The sequence below is a fragment of the Hyperoodon ampullatus genome, assembly GCF_949752795.1.
Source record: "Hyperoodon ampullatus genome assembly, chromosome: 3".
In the NCBI taxonomy this organism is placed as follows: domain Eukaryota; kingdom Metazoa; phylum Chordata; class Mammalia; order Artiodactyla; family Ziphiidae; genus Hyperoodon; species Hyperoodon ampullatus.
In genome coordinates this window covers 14,242,251-14,259,830 of record NC_136916.1, presented here as the reverse complement: position 1 = coordinate 14,259,830, position 17,580 = coordinate 14,242,251, and positions in this window count along the sequence as shown.

Sequence of the window (17,580 nt, the reverse complement as noted above, 5' to 3'; positions counted from 1 at the left end):
ACTAAGAAGCAACATATTTAGAAGAGGAAAAATGGGGCTCCAGGACTGACTCAGTGTCTTCAGATCTTGTTCATCTAACAGTTTGGGACTTGCAGGTGGGTTTACCCCTGTTCCAGGCTGGCAGATGGCAGTTCTTCAACACAGGGCTTCTCAGGTTTTCCAAGCTGTGGCCAAGCCAGACTGCAAGAAAGGGGGAAAGAGCTGAGTCCCAGACCAGAGATTCCCTCAAGTAAGTGAATCAGAAGTTGCTCCCAATACTCCTGCACACATTCCACTAGTGAGAGCTGAGACACACAGGCACCCTTTGCTGTAAAGCAGGGGTCCCCAACCCCCGGGGCCAGACCGGTAGCAGTCCATGGCCTGTTAGGAACCAGGCCGCACAGCAGGAGATGAGTGGCAGGTGAGCGAGGAGCAAAGCTTCCTCTGTATTTACAGCCGCTCCCCATCGCTTGCATTACTGCCTGAGCTCCGCCTCCTGTCAGATCAGCAGAGGCATTAGATTCTCATAGGAGCCCGAACCCTACTGTGAACTGTGCATGTGAGGGATCTAGGTTGCCCGCTCCTTATGAGAATCTAATGCCTGATGATCTGAGGGGAGTGGCTGCAAATACAGATGATCAGTAGCAGAGAGGTTTGACTGCACAGAGACCATAATAAATCAATTGCTTGCAGACTTATATAAAAGCCCTAACAGTGAGTGGCAAGAGACAATTAAGCTGCATCTTACGGAGCAGACTGGACATAAGCAACACACTTCGGGTGTCACTGTCTCCCATCACCCCCAGATGGGACCATCTAGTTGCAGGAAAACAAGTTCAGGGCTCCCACTGATTCTGCATTATGGTGAGTTGTATAATTATTTCATTATATATTACAATGTAATAATAATAGAAATAAAGTGCACAATAAATGTAATGCACTTGAATCATCCCGAAACCGTCCCCACCCCCCACTCCAGTCCATGGAAAAATTGTCTTCCATGAAACCGGTCCCTGGTGCCAAAAAGGTTGGGGACTGCTGCTGTAAAGTCGGGAGGGGACCAAGAAATCCAGTCCCTCGAAGTGCAGCCAAGATCCCCAGTACCATTCTAATACTAAGGAAGAATGGGAGAACAGAGTTTGGTAGACAGCTAGGGGTCTCCACTACTGTTTTTCTTCACCTAGTGATGCCTGACTTTCTTTTTTTTTTTTTTTTTTTTTGGCAAAACAAAGTGCCCAGCTTATTACTCATCTAGATTAGTGTTTATTCCAAATTGTGATTAAGATATAAGAATTGCTTAAGTACTTACCTTATATGATAAAAATTACCATTACCCTGTTAGTGTATAATCTGTTTTCTGAATTTGTTGATACCATGTTAATATTGAAATAAGTAGACATTAATAGGCAGTGCACATACTTGATATATCTTTGATTTTCATCTGTTTTAGGGTCGTACTTAATCCTTTAAGTGTGTATGTGAGTGTCAGAAACAAAATAGTAGTAAGCAGGTACAACAATATATGAGAGCAATATAGAAAAGGATTACATTTCATTTATTAGATTCCCACTATTTTCATTGCTAGTGTACATAAGACAATTTTTTAAGTTATGAAAAACACTTTGAAAATGACTCCTTTAATTACACTGTAGATTTTTTTTCTCTTAAGGCAATTATGATATTTTACCTTTTCTTACAGTAATTTGATTCTTCCCTTTTCCTTATATTTTTCTTTTATATTTTTCTAACGTATTCTAAAATTATTTTCAAGTGTAAGATTGCTTTGAAAAAATACCCACATAATACTGTGTGAGATAATCATTATCATTTTTTTCTCCACTACCTTCTCAACAAATAAAAAAAGCCAAGAGTGATATAACAGTTGCCAAAGAAACAAAACGCATCTCAGTTTTTCTGGGCTGGGATAGCTCGTTGCTTGCTGTTGCTAAAAGCAAATAAGATATAAATATAAATAAATAAGATACAGCCAAGAAGCTGTGCTGTAGTTGTTTAGTTGAAAGGAAAGTTCAGGGCACATATAAGGTTCAAGATGACCTTCAAGGAGATCACAATGTCAGGATCCTGCCAAGTCACCCACAAGGGAATAAAATGTAGACTGACATTTCAATCTTCCTTCCCCCAGTAATCCGTGCCACCCCTGTCATAACTAGAAACAATAGCACAGGAAATATCTGGTCCTTTCACTGGTGATGGCCAGTTCCAACTTAGCTAATTGCTTGAGTTTCTGAAAAACAAGGAATATTTCAGAAACCTCATTATGAAAAGAGATATTTGCAAGTTACAGGTCAATGAAGCAAGCATTGTACACACCCAGATGTGACCTGGTCTCTGTTAGGAGAACTCCGGCAAGTTAACCAGGCTGTGTCTTATCCCAAGCTCACCACAATGCTGGGAGGCGCCAGAGCCAACTCTTTGGCGGCAGGTGGTGGTGGTGGTGGGGGGGTAGTTTGAGGACAGGAAAGATGCTCCCTAACCCACAATGTTATCATTGCAGTTAACAAGATAAATATTCTATACCTTAACTCTCCATGAACTCACTTCACAGTTTATTGAATTCTCTGATACACTATGCTAGGTGCCTGGGGTGCAGTTCAGTGAGGGAGATAATTATATAGACGGATGATGACAGTACCTAGGGAACAGTCTGGGCCAGATTCCAGAGAAGGAGCCAAGATACCTGCCTAAAGATCAGGAAGGTGGGCTTCCCTGGTGGCGCAGTGGTTGAGAGTCCGCCTGCCAATGCAGGGGACACGGGTTCGTGCCCCGGTCCGGGAAGATCCCCCATGCCGTGGAGCGGCTGGGCCCGTGAGCCATGGCTGCTGCGCCTGTGCATCCGGAGCCTGTGCTCCGCAACGGGAGAGGCCACAACAGTGAGAGGCCCGCGTACCACAAAAAAAAAAAAAAAAAAAAAAAGAAAAAAAGATCAGGAAGGGCTCCCAGCCACGGATGCTGGAGCTGAGGCAGACAGGGAGCAAGGGAATTCCACTAGCTTAGGTTGAACCCCAGAAAACAATTAACGAGTTACATGTGACTTATGGTCACATGTTTAATTATTGGGTTTATAGGAATTAAACATTTAGGAAGGTTTAACAGCCAGACATCTGAAGTACTTAAAAAAGGAATCAACGTATTTATTGGTCATAAATACAGTTTCAAATATGTAAAAGTTTGGATTTGTAAACGGGGCCAAATATTAAAACCTTTGCTTAAAGTGTTGAGATCTGCTAGATTTATAAATAAAATAAATTTCTAAGTTGACCTTCAGAGAAGGAACTTGAATTTTTGATGTTGCCTAAATGAACGACAGTTTCTAAAACCACAGTAAACCTCCAAATGCACTTCTTGGTGGACAAAACTATCCTCAACGACACCAAAAATCTCTTGTTTAACACCAGGAGTGTACTAGGCACAAAGGTACAATGATGAAAAGGGGGTCCTTGATCTTGTAACCCCTACAGTCTAGCAGGGGAGAGCAGACAGTTATGAGGCAGTAGTGGCTGTAACAGAGATAAGCAAAAGTACGGTTGGAACTTGAGTAACGGGGCATCCACACTGGGAGTCAGAAAACTGAGGGCGACCACGAGTTTGTCCAGCAGATTAAGTGGGGAAGGGGGTACCGTTCAAGCAGAAGCAAAGAAACGTGACAGCCACAGCTACCAGTAATTCAGCATTCCTGAGTCAAAACTTGAGTGGGAAACAGGTACAGATAAAGTCAGAGAAGTAGACAGAGGCCAGATCATGAAGGGGCTTGCGTCCCTGGGAAAGGTGGTTGTTTTAACCTGTAGGCAGTGGTGAGACATTAAAGAATTTCCATCCGGTTTGATCCAATTTTCCTGTTACAGAGTTCACACTGGGAGAACGAAAGCGAACCAAGATGAAAAACAGGAAAATGACTGAAGTCCAGGTAAGAGAGAGGGGAGAGGGAGAGGGAAAATGAAAGCAGAAAACGTAAGATCAGGCTAAGGGCACAATTAGTACCTAAAGTACATTCTCTTGGGCCATGTACACCTTGCTGCAAAATTTATCAAATAGAAGAACAGAAGGGAGGGAAGAAGGGAAGGAGGCTGAGTCAGGAACTGAGGTGAGAGGTTGGGCTAGACGTATGTTTTAGGCATCATGAACAAACAGATGGTGATTGAAGCCAGGTATATAAATGAGATTTTCCAAAGAGAGCATGTAGACGAGGGGAGAGAACAGGGCCAAGGATAAAAATAGGGGGAGAGTCCACACTGAAGGTGCAGGAAGAGGGAGAAAAATCCGGTCGAGGTGATGGACAAAGTTCGGCCCAAGAGGCAGGAAGTAATCCGGAGAGTGAGGTGTCCTGGTCTCAAGTGAGGGCAGGGTTTAAGGAGGCGGAGGAAGGTGAGCCCTGGTGTTAGAAGACCCACAGGATAAACACTCGTATCATGAGGTCCTGTCCAGCCACTGTGTGGAGATTCTCCCACCCTTACCTTTGTAACATTTCTGATAAAATTATAAAGGGGAAAGGAGTCTTCTCTGCTTTCCAATTGCCTTCTGTTCTCCTATCAACCCATTAAACTCCTTGAACAGCAAACAGTCATTTGTCAATGAACCCTTCTGTGGCATCGGACGCCCAGTGACCACCTCTGCCTTAAGAAACTCCGCCCTTCTTCGGCCTCTGTGATTTGGCCCTTTTGTGGGGGTTTCCCCCCTCCTCCCACTCTCTCTCTCTCACTCCCCTCCCCCACCTTTCTCCGTTTCTTCTCTCTCTCACTCCCTTCTGCAGGCATTTCTCAAGGCTCAGTGTTCACTCCTCTGTTGGTCTCATTCTACACTCCTGGAATAATTCTGCCAGACTGATTTCATTTCCTTCTTCAGTTGTAATTTTTTGGCTGATATTTCCTGGAAACCACAAAACATTGCTATTGTAGTTGTTCAATACATCATTGCAGGGAAAGAACTGCTAGAGGTACATATCCTACATCCAGAATCACAAATACAAATGGATACCTCATCCATTATGCCCTGATTCTCTTTTTCTATTATTATTTTCAAGTAGCTCTAGGCAGCTTGGTGCTTCCAAGCTTCTGGGACCATTGGCAAGAATAATAATGACTTATCCAACTGTGGCAACAAATCCAACCACACAACCCTCATTTCTGCAAGTGAGTTGAAAATTATGTATGGTCCTGCCTGCAAGAACTCACCCTGAGAATATACTAGACCCGCCAAGTAGTCACATTGTCAGCACCACCCATGCAAGTGGGTAACACAGCATTAGCCTCTTGTTTCTATAAAAAGTAGTTCTACGATTTTATCATATTTCGTCGATTCTAAGACACATATTTTCACATTATTACTTCTCAGAAATTGAAATGCATCTTACAGTTATAGTTAGCAGCACTTTTCTTTGTTATTGGAACGTAAAATAATGATGTGTCACAGATTTGATGGAATTGGGGTATTTGAAGAATAAGATGCAAAAGTAAATTAGTTTCACTCTGGGAGACAATAAGCACCGTGATTAAAAAGTGAGCTTAGAAATCGCAGACTGGGTTTAAATTTCAGCTCTGACACTTACTAGCTCTAAGAACGTGCAAAAGTTGCTTAACCTCTCTGAGTCTCCATTTTCCAACATAAAACATTGAACTAAGGGACTAACAGTATCTAGGGTTTTGTGAGGTGGAAACATTATTGTGTGCTGCGCGTAACCAGCGCCTGGCACCTGGTAAATGCTCAGAACATCAGCTACATTCCAGTCCTCTTGTTTTTTCAAAAGGAAAATCGGCAAGAAGCATAGGAACCTTATTGGATTCTTATTTTGAATGAACTAGGCAAACAACTCTCTCTCATCACTACAATGAAAGAGAAAGAAAAAATAAATAGCCTGCAATTCACAGCTGAATCAATAGGCTTAGCAGATTCTCATGCTTGTAAATCATGAGCAAAGTTTCTACAGAAGACAGGTCGGTGCAGCTCCTTCTCCCCTACCTCACACCACTTGCAGACAGATAAAGCACATGTTACATACTACACCCAAATTCACTCAGTAGGAGATCCAGCTTCCCTCTGTGAGAGCCCAGTCTGGCTTCTGCAGCTACCAAGGTAGTCATCTTAGTCAAAGTGATATATTTACCAAAAATATTTGATTTTTCTTCTAAGGAAGAAATTATAAAACTATAAGATATAGTCTGATTTTAGTAAATATACATATGTTTATAGAAGCAGCACTGAAAGACTTTATACCAAGTTGCTAACTGGATAGTAAGATTATGAAACTTGTGTTTTCTTTTCATTCTATTTAAAAAAACTTTTTTTGTATTCACTCTATTTTTTTTTTTTTTTTTTTTTTTTTGCGGTACGCGGGCCTCTCACTGCTGTGGCCTCTCCCGTTGCGGAGCACAGGCTCCGGACGCGCAGGCCCACCGGCCATGGCTCACGGGCCCAGCCGCTCTGCAGCATGTGGGATCTTCCCGGACCGGGGCACGAACCCGTGTCCCCTGCATGAGCAGGCGGACTCTCAACCACTGCGCCACCAGGGAAGCCCATGTATTCACTCTATTTTTAAATTTGTTAATAATTGAAATGAATTGCCTTTGTAAAAATTTTTTTTCTTGATCTTTTTCTTTTACAAAAGAAAAAAGAAGTGATTGGTTTTCAATAAAGTTTAGGAGAGATTCTCTTTAGCCAATGTCCCAGAGGTTATTTTTGTGAATTTAAACACATTTAGGAGACACTGTATTTCTTATGAAGGCTTTTAAAGAGTCCCCAGAAGGCTGTTGCAGGAAAGACATATCGTGGTGATAGATTCATACTAACTAATGAAAAGTCCACTCTAGCAATTCAGAGTAAAACAGGACTTTCTAAGCAGGCATAAGTGAACCCAGTGTAGAAGAGACAAAATAATCAGCTTACCCAGATACAGCTTGTGATAACCAGTTTCTTTTGAAGTATGAAGAATTGTCTTTTAAAAATTATATAGCAATGCAAAGCAATATTAATATCTGTCATCCAGCATGTCTTAGCAAATAGACAAACAGCAGTAGTGGAAACCAAGAAATGAGCTTCATTCCTAATCTTTTCTGTGTATTAGTTCATGGGTGAGCTAAGCCGCTGTAACAAAGAGACTCCGAAACGACGACTCCAACAACACAGTTTATTTCCCTCTCCTGTAGTCCCAGAGGGGAGCGGGTGGTATGGGGTGGTAAAGCAGCTGTGCTCTAGGACACAACCTATCTCACCGTTCTACCGCGCAGGAGGGTGGTACTCTCACCTGTGTGATCAGACCTTTACACCTGCATCTCTTCCCAAAGGAAGAGGAAGAAGAGGAAGGAGAAGGCAAGCAATTTCTCTTCAAGAAAGTGATGTGGAAGTTGCCCACATCACTTCAACTCACACCCAGCAGTGAGAACTAGATCATATAGCCCCACCTGCTACAAAAAAGGCTGGTCACCATCATCTCTACCTGCTAAAGTTCAGGGAGAAGGGTATACAAAGCTAAAAGAAAAGGGAGCACTGGAGCCTAGCAAAATAGTTGCAATTTCTACTGCAAAGAGTAATTTTTAATGGCATACTTCTATCTTGAAATTTTGCATTCTTTTCTGTCCACCCACTTTCAAACTCTATTTGATAAATATTTCAGGTGCAGCGGCCGCCAGCACCATTTCCTTGCTGGAAGAGACAAGGAACGGATTCTCCCCAAGAGCCTCTCAAGGGAGGGAGTCTCTGCCATCACCTTGGTTTCAGCCCAGTGATACCGACTGCAGACTTCTGGCTTCCAGAACTGTGAGAGAATAAATTTCCTGTTGTTTTGAGCCACCTCGGTAATTTTACGGCAGGAAATTAATACAGTGCCATCATCTTTAACTTTAGTCTTGGAAGTTTTTTCATAACCACAGCCCTTGGTCAAAATGTTCCAGCCTGATTCTAGTATTACCTAGAAACTGGAGTTAGCAACTTGAATTTAGCTGAGCATTTATCTAAGAAAAATAAATCTCTCTAGGCAAAAGGAGTGGGTTATAATTGATATTTAGAGTTTCATAAAAATAAGAATAAACATGGGTGCCCTAGCTGGGGAATTTAAGGTTGGAAAGAGGAAAGAAAATTCCCAAAGTTCGTTTTCACTCATTAACTCATTCCGTAAATATTCACTGGACACCTGCCATGGGCCAGGCGCTGTGCTCAGAACTGGGGAAACAATGATGTATAAGATAAAGTTCCTCTAGGGACTTCATCTAGTTCAGTTTTCAGTGAAAGAGAGAGAAAAAGAAAGAAAGCCTAAGATGGAATAAATAAATTTGAGAAGCCCTCTTTATTAAAAGATGCAGAAAAACATGTGAAATACTTGATAACACCTCTCCAAACATTTTAATACTGTCTATGAACAAAACTAATGTTTTATGAAAAAAGAAAACCTTCCTGAATGTGGAAATTAATCCAGGAGAAGGTCAGCATATCACCTGACACAGAACAAGCCCCCAGGGCAGACACAGAAATGAAACATCCCAAAACACAAGATATTATGAGGGAACAAGAAGGCAGAGCAGATGCATTTGCTTTCTATTACCTCGTGTTTGCAAAGGATCTCAAAATCCTATAAAAGAAAAGCATGTATAGAGTTTCTTAATTTCTAAAGCTGAACTCTCTTTAGCAGCTGAGTCAAATGAATTAAAAACTAAATTATCACGTCCACCAATCTATATAAAACAATTTTCCTATATTTAAAGCCTACCATAATCCAAATTCTACTATAGGTTTAAAAAGTCTGAAGCTGACACAATTATCTTCATATATGGAGGGCAAGGGAGTCATAATAATCTAGGGGGCAAACCTAAATTGCCCACGGGATTCCACTACATAATCAAATTACCCAGTTCAAAGGGCAAGCTGTTTAATTCAAGACCATAAAGGAAAAGAAAAGCCCCCCTTGTATTACTCCGTAAGTTTCCATGGCTTCATATTTTCGTGTGAAATTGCCTTGATTCTTCATTTTATTTTGCATTTTTAGACACAATCAGTGGGAATTTTTTCACTGGAAAGTGGCAAAGTGACAAGCATTCTTGCTAAAGAAATCTAATATCACACATCCTGAGAAATCTCTTTGGACTTCCCTCACTTCATTCAAAGATTCAGAAGTGTCTGACAGACTGGTAGGCAGGCCAGCAGGAACCTTATTTGCCTGAGGGCCTGAATAGCTTCCTGGGAATTCTACCACCCAAGGGAAGCTTGCAAAGGTCAGGCGTAAGCTTGGCCCGGGAACAATGCCTCCCTGGTCCCAGAGGAAGGGTGATTCTGAGTGCAGCCTGGTCTGTGAATTAGATTTGTCCAGCAGCCCAGCCCCCATGGTCTCAGGTCAGAATCCCAGAGAGGGACAGAAAAAACTACAACAGCGTTTTTAACTAAATTTGCTGATCAACTGTAACATCACTGAAAGGGAATAGTCAGATATCATGTGTCTCTTAATGACAGGCATTAGGAACTGCTCTGCATCACCTACAAAGTATTCTCACCCTCAAAATAATAATAATAGTAACTGAAGCAGAATCGAATCAAGCCTCTGGACCTCAGTATTACCAATTGCCAGGAAATTCAGGCAACAGAGAAGCATTTTGAACTACAACATGATGATACAATCAGCCAAATCGAGTATGCGGAAAATTCCAAGGGAAAAATGACCAACTTCCTTCAACAGATACATAGTTTTTAAAAGGAGTAAGTGGGAATTATTGTTGATGACAAGAGACTCAAGAGACACAACCAGGGCTTCCGTGGTGGCACAGTAGCTAAGAATCCACCTGCCAATGCAGTGGATTCGAGCCCACGGGCTCCAGCCCTGGTCCGGGAAGATCCCACATACCACGGAGCAACTAAGCCAGTGCGCCACGACTACTGAGCCTTCACTCTAGAGCCCACAAGCCACAACTACTGAAGCCCGCATGCCACAACTACAGACGCCCACACGCCTAGAGCCCATGCTCCACAACAAGAGAAGCCACTGTAATGAGAAACCCACGCACTGCAACTGAGGAGTAGCCCCCGCTCGCCGCACCTAGAGAAAGCCCACACGCAGCAGCGAAGATCCAAAGCAGCCAAAGATTAATTTATTTTAAAAAAAGAGAGACACAACCAAATATATGTGCGGACCATTTTTAGATCCTGATTCAAACAAACCATCGGTACAAAGACATTTTTGAGACAATTTGTCTTACAAAAGACAATTTTGAGACAAAAATCGAACATGGACTGAAAATTAGAAAATATATTAAGAAATTGTTTTTTATTTTTTAAGGTATGATAATGTTGTGCTTATATTGCAGAAAGAGGCCCTTACCTTTTCAAGATAATAATGAAGCACTTAAGGGTGAAATGATATGATGTCTGTGATTTGCTGTAAAATATTCCAGTGGGGGGAATGGGGGGGAGGAAGATGATGAAGACTAAGGTGGGTAGATAAAATAAGAAGGATAAAATATTGATTATTGTTGCAGCTGGTTGATGGCGGCAGGTGATTCGTTATACTACTCTATGTTTGAATATGTTTGAAGTTTCCATAACAGAATTTTCAAAAAGTACATAAGGCACCATTTTATCTTTCCACTCTTACTTCCTACTGCCCTGCAACAGAAACTCTCCACACTAGGTAGCCTACCATCTCCAGGGTTCCACACCCATGACAACACTCTCTTGAAATTCTCTCCTAAAGCACTTTTCTGAACTGTCCTTCCATACCCAGCTCAAATCCCTGCATCCTCCTCTAAAGCTTCCCAATAGTCCCCAAATATCATGAGCTTCTCTCCCTTCTCTGGATTCTCATAGCACTTCAAGTCAGTTGGCACTGTCATAGCTCGGTTTATTTTCTTGGTTAACTTTTTAGTGTTTTGCATCCCTGGTGGGGTTTAAGGCTCTCACATAGCAGGGCACACATTGGTTTGTTATTCTCTTTTTATTACTATTATTATTTGGGGGGGGAGGCGCTGCCACACTGTGCAGCTTGCAGGATCGCAGTTGCCCGACCAGGGAATGAACCTGGGCCCTTGGCAGTGAAAGCGCCGAGTCCTAACCACAGGACCGCCAGGGAATTCCTGGTTTGTTATTCTCTTGACTCAACTTCACCCCAGAATCTGTCCTAAATAATTTTGACTAATTAGTACATCATGGAGATGTCTCTTGAAAAGCCGTGACCTAAAGAATCACTTGTTGAGACAAGAATCTGGAAAGCTGAGCTAGTCCTTGCATTAGTCAGGGGTGCAACTGACAGACAGTTGGAACGTAGCGATTCAAATAACTGGAAAGTTGAGGTGTAAATTCAGAGACCTGATGGTATTTTCATTTCCCTCTCCCCCTCCCCTGTCTCCATCTCTAAGGCTTTGCTACTTGTGACAGACCCAGTTCTTTTCAGCCCAGCTTAGACAGCCTGAAAGAGAAGGTAATTTTTTCTCTCAACGTGCATATATACAAACCTCAGTGAAAGATTGTGATTGGTCCAGACTGCAACTCAGTGACCATCCTTCAGTCAATCACTGTGGCTAAAGGAATGGGGAAATACAATTGGCCAGATCTGAATCACATGTGGTCCCTGTGGTCCGTGAATAAGCAGACCCATGAGAACTGCATGACAGTTCCCCAAGGGAAGGTTACCAAAAGAATGGGGAAAGGAATGCTGAGAAGAATCCTTCCATCCCCCAAAAATGACCTCCACCACAGCCCTAGTTCTCACCTGACACATGGTCCTGTTTAATTATAACATAATAATTGTCACACTTTGTTGCACTCTTACTACATATCAGATAATGTGCCAGTACTTTGTAATGTAACTATGTGTACATTTATAAAGGAATATAATGTCTGTGCATTATCTCTCACCCTGTGAACAAGGTTAATGTTATTAGGCTCATTTTACAGTTGAAAAAAACGAAGGTATAAATAATCCAGAGGACCTGTGTCTTAGTTCAGGTTGCTATAACAAAGTACCATAGACTGGGAAGGCTTATAAATAAAAGATATTTATTTCTCAAATTCTGGAGGCTGGAAGTCCAAGAACAGGGTGGCAGCATGATTAAGTCCTGAGGAGAACCCTCTTCCAGGTTGCAGACTGCCTTCTGGGTGTATCCTCACAGAAAGCAGAAAGAGAGAAGCAGCAAGCTCTCTCATGACTCTTAAAAGGCACTAATCCTATTCTGAGGGCTCCACCCTCATGACCTCATCTAATCCTAATCACCTCCCAAAGGCCCCACCTCCTAGTACCATCACATTGGGAGGCAGGGTTGTAATACTATATGAATTTTGAGGGGATACATTCAGTCCATGACAAACTGCTCAATGCCACCTATGGGCTTTACAACAACAGCATGTCTGTGCTTCAGTTTCTGTCTGTGTGGAGGTTCTTAATACCTCTCAACCTCACAGAGATGTTTTAAACATGAAAAGAAGTATGCCAAGGTTTTTGAGAGTTACTCATTCCTCCAGCATACCTGGCCCTGCCTCTTCCCACCTGGAGCCTTCCAAGCCTCCAAGAGCTCTCCTGACTCCTCCACTACTATCAGGGATGCTCCTTACTCTGGATCCCCTGGCAACACACCCACAGCGCTCTCCTAGATGTGCCGGCTTCCCTTCCATATCACGGACAGGGATGTTTGCTTCTCCACTAGCCCATAGTTACTGAGAAAGGGGATCATTTCTCATTTACTTTCATATATAGCATGTGTTTAACCCATCCATGATAGGTTTTAAACAAACATTTTAAAATTCATTAATGCTTTTTTTAAATTAATTGATGCGTAAGGGAGGAGTTCCCCTTAGATTCAAGACACAGCTATTTGGGTTTCAAATAAAAGTACAGAATGTCAGACTATAAGAGGTCCCCTAGGGAATTTCCTGGCAGTCCAGTGGGCAGGACTCTGTGCTTTATCTGCCGAGGGAGCGGCTTCTATCCTTGGCTGGGGGACTAAGATCCTGCAAGCTACGCAGCGTGGCCAAAAAAAAAAGAGGTCCCCTAAATCCAGGGCCAGTCTGCAAACTATTTGTTACTGATCCACAACAAAATAGGTCAAGAAAGTGAGAATAAGCATGTAGTAACTTTTATAACAATTACGTTTGTCTGTTGAATTAATGATGAAGAAAAAGTTAGACTTGTATTCTGTACGTCTTTGCTTTTTAGATGTATTTTTCTAATAACTCATTTCTACTGTATTTTATAACGTTTCAGTGCAAAATGCACTGGGAAGTAAAAATAATAATTCTGTACCAGAGATCATTTGAGCAGCACAATTTCATCTGAACTCTCACTCAGAGCAGAAGCCCTTTCTCTATTTCTGGCCAACCAGCCTCTAACACTTTCTGGTAAACATTCAAAATTCGCACCACCTAATTTCCACTTGCAGATTTTTTCCTAACTTAACTATTTGTATTCTGACCCTGGAAGGTTCTCCTGCTCTGTCAGAGGAGTTGGGGTGTGACAGGCTCCAGCAAGGCTAATGTAGATCTGAGGCTCAGTTTTCTGCAAAAGAACAAACCTTCTATTTTTGACATTTTATGATCCCAGGTTTCATTCATGGCTTTTCTATCCCTCTGAGACATGAGGCAAGTCCCTGCCACCAAGAATAGTCCAGTGCAGCCATTCCCTTGAAGAAAGCTCCCTTTTTGACATTTAATGACTTGATTATACAACTACAGTACATCCCATGTACCATTTACATGGGATAAATAATACTAGATTATTCAAATCCAAATAAAGTAAAGGTTAATAGAGTTGCTGTAGAAAGCAGATCTCTGCTTTCCTATAAATCGTTAAGTTTAGTAGTAGTAGCAATAACAATAATAATACAGCTAACAATTATTGAGCACCTATTATATGCCAAGCATTGGGTTAAGTGCTTTGCATAAATTATCTCGTTTATTCTTCAAAATAACACTTACAAAGGCAATGTATATTTCTTATCTGTATATTCCCATTATACAGATAAGAAAACTGAGGTATGGAGAGGTTAAGAAACTCTCCCAAACACATGGCTAAAGAGGGGTTGGGCCAAGATTAGAATCCTACTGATGTGAACCCCAGAGCCTGCATTCTTTTTTTTTTTTAATTTATTTAATTTATTTATTTTTGGCTGCATTGAGTCTTTGTTGCTGTGCTCAGGCTTTCTCTAGCTGTGGCAAGCGGGGGCTACTCTTCATTGTGGTGCGCAGGCTTCTCATTGCGGTGGCTTGTCTTGTTGCAGAGCACGGGCTCTAGGCGTGTGGGCTTCAGTAGTTGTGGCACGCAGGCTCAGTAGTTGTGGCTCGTGGGCTCTAGGGCACAGGCTCAGTAGTTGTGGCACACAGGCTTAGTTGCTCTGTGCCATCTGGGCTCTTCCCGGAGCAGAGCTTGAACACATATCCCCTGCATTAGCAGGTGGATTCTTACCCACTGTGCCACCAGGGAAGCCCCAGAGCCTGCATTCTTTCTTTTTTTTTTTAAGGATTTTTTTTTAATGTGGACCATTTTTAAAGTCTTTATTGAATTTATGACAACATTACTTCCGTTTTATGTTTTGGTTTTTTGGCCACAAGGCATGTGGGATCTTAGCTCTCCAACCAGGGATTGAACCTGCACTCCCTGCATTTGAAGGCAAAGTCTTTAACCACTGGACCACCAGGGAAGTCCCTGAGTCTGCACTGTTAACCACTGTGATATGGGGAGGAGGGAAATGAAGGGCATAAACAAACAAAAAAAAGTGAAGTATGCTAATTTTTCAAATATGGGTGCTATATTTTTCATGTCAAATACTATTCAACTATTTATTTAAAATAATAAATTTACTTAAAGTTATTTAAATAAAGCAACATAGCATTCTCTCAGTATTTTTAATAGATTGAATAAAACTAAAATCCCTCAGCCTTATTGTAATTAAGCCCACCTGCATGCAGACTACAAGAAACCCACTTTATTTCTTTTTATTGCTTTGGAATACTTATTTTTATTATTTTTATTTTTTTGGCCACAGAGCACAGCATGCGGGGACCTTAGTTCCCCCACTAGGGATCGAACCCACGCCCGCTGCAGTGGAAGCATGGCATCTTAACCGCTGGACCACCAGGGAAGTCCCAAGAAACCCACTTTAATATTAAGATATAGTTTAGTTTAAAATAAAACAATAGAAAGAGACATGGTATGCAAGCACTAGTGACAAGAAAGCTGGAATGACCATATTAATATCAGCCAGGGAGATTTTAGGTCAAGCCATATCATCAGAGAAAAAGAGAGACATTTCATATTGACAAAAGGTCAATGCATCACAAAGACATAGTGATTATAAATGTGTGTGCACCTAAAAACAGGGCTTTAAAATATATGAAGCAGGGCTTCCCTGGTGGTGCAGCATTTGAGAGTCCGCCTGCCGATGCAGGGGACACGGGTTCGTGCCCCGGTCTGGGAAGATCCCACACGCCGCGGAGCGGCTGGGCCCGTGAGCCATGGCCGCTGAGCCTGCACGTCCGGGGCTTGTGCTCCGCAATGGGAGAGGCCACAACAGTGAGAGGCCCACGTACCGCAAAAAAAAAAAAAAAAAAATATATATATATATATATATATATATGAAGCAAAAACTGACAAAACCAAAGGGATAAATAGACAAATCCACATTTGCCATAGAAGATTTCAACACTCTTTATTCAGTCACTGACAGAACAAGTGTCAGAAAATCAGTAAGAATATATAAAACTATTGAAATCAATCAAATTGACTCAGTTGACATTTATGGAAGCTACAACTAATAACCATAGAATACACTTTTTTTAAAGTGGCATGGAATATTCATCAGTAAAGACCATATGCTAGAATACAAAATAAGTTTCAATAAATTTAAGAGGATTGAAATCATACCGAGTATATTTGCCAACTATAACATAATTATATTATAAATTTACAACAAAAAGAAATATATGAAATATCCAATTATTTTAATATTAAGAAACATACTATAAAATAACTTGTGGTTCAAAGAAGAAATGAAAAGGGAAGTTCAAAAATATTTTGGGGCTTCCCTGCTAGTGCAGTGGTTAAGAATCTGCCTGCCAATGCAGGGGAAACGGGTTTGAGCCCTGGTCCGGGAAGATCCCACATGTCGCAGAGCAACTAAGCCCATGTGCCACAACTACAGAGCCTGCGGTCTAGAGCCCTCGAGCCACAACTACTGAAGCTCGCATGCCATAACTACTTAAGTCTGTGTGTCTAGAGCCTGTGCTCCGCAACAAGAGAAGCCACTGCGATGAGAAGCCCATGCACCGCAACGAAGAGTAGCCCCCGCTCGCCACAACTAGAGAAATAGCCTGTGCACAGCAACAAAGACCCAACGCAGCCAAAAATAAATAAATTTATTAAAAAAAATTTTAATCAGTATAATTCATCACAATAACAGAAGGAGAAAAATTATTTGGTAATTTCAATAGATGGCAAAAAAAAGAATTTGACAAAATTCAACAACCATATATAATCAAAATAAATGCACAGGGAAATAGGTCACAAAATATCTACAAAAAAACCCTACACTTGGGCTTCCCTGGTGGCACAGTGGTTGAGAGTCCGCCTGCCGATGCAGGGGACACGGGTTCATGCCCGGGTCTGGGAAGATCCCACATGCCGCGGAGCGGCTGGGCCCGTGAGCCATGGCCGCTGAGCCTGCGCGTCCGGAGCCTGTGCTCCGCAACGGGAGAGGCCACAACAGTGAGAGGCCCACATAACCCAAAAAAAAAAAAACAAAACCCTACACTTAACGTTATATTTAATGGTGAAATGCTGAGTGTTTTGTCTACTCTTGCCACTTCCATTCAACATTTTATTCAAGTTCTTAGTTATTGAAATAAGACAAGAAAAATAAATAAAAGACATACAGATTGGAAAGAAGAAATTAAAACCATCTTTCAACACAGATGAAATAATTATGAACACAGAAGTTATGAAGAATCCATAAAAATCTCATTCTGTCAGTTCAGTGTTCCTGGGTTTTTTCTTGTTGCTGTTTGTTCGTTTTGGTTTGGTTTTTTTGGTCAAGCCACATGGCCTGCAGGATCTTAGTTCCCCAACCAGGGATCAAACCTGGGGCCCCAGCAGTGTGAGCACAAAGTCCTAACCACTGGACCGCCAAGGAATTCCCAGTCCTCCTGGGTTTTGAGTCAGTTGAGTTTGAACTGTTGGGAAGGTTCCTGGATGAATAAACTTTACAAATTTGTCAGATACTATCATCTAAAAATTCCACTGAAGTACAAGGCAATCAACTATATGAATATTTTTGTTCCAGATATTTTTATCCAAGTACCTATAGATTTGACTAACATGCAAGTGAATAAACAGATATATATGTAGAAACCAGTGTTAAGAAATTCCATGCAAAATGTAGAGAAATGTCTAAGAAATCTGAGTTTAGGAACTAAAATTCAGAGATTCTAGACCCTTCCTAAGTAGTATGTCCGAAACAAAACTGGTATCAAGCAAGCAACAGCCTGGATTCTGTCTTCAGTTTATGACTGTGTATGAAAAAGGAAATAAATTTGTAGAATAGATTCCATACTTTTTAAACCCTTTCTTAACACATTAAGTTATATGTTTTATTAAATGCTTTAGAAACATATGTAATAAAGCAACTA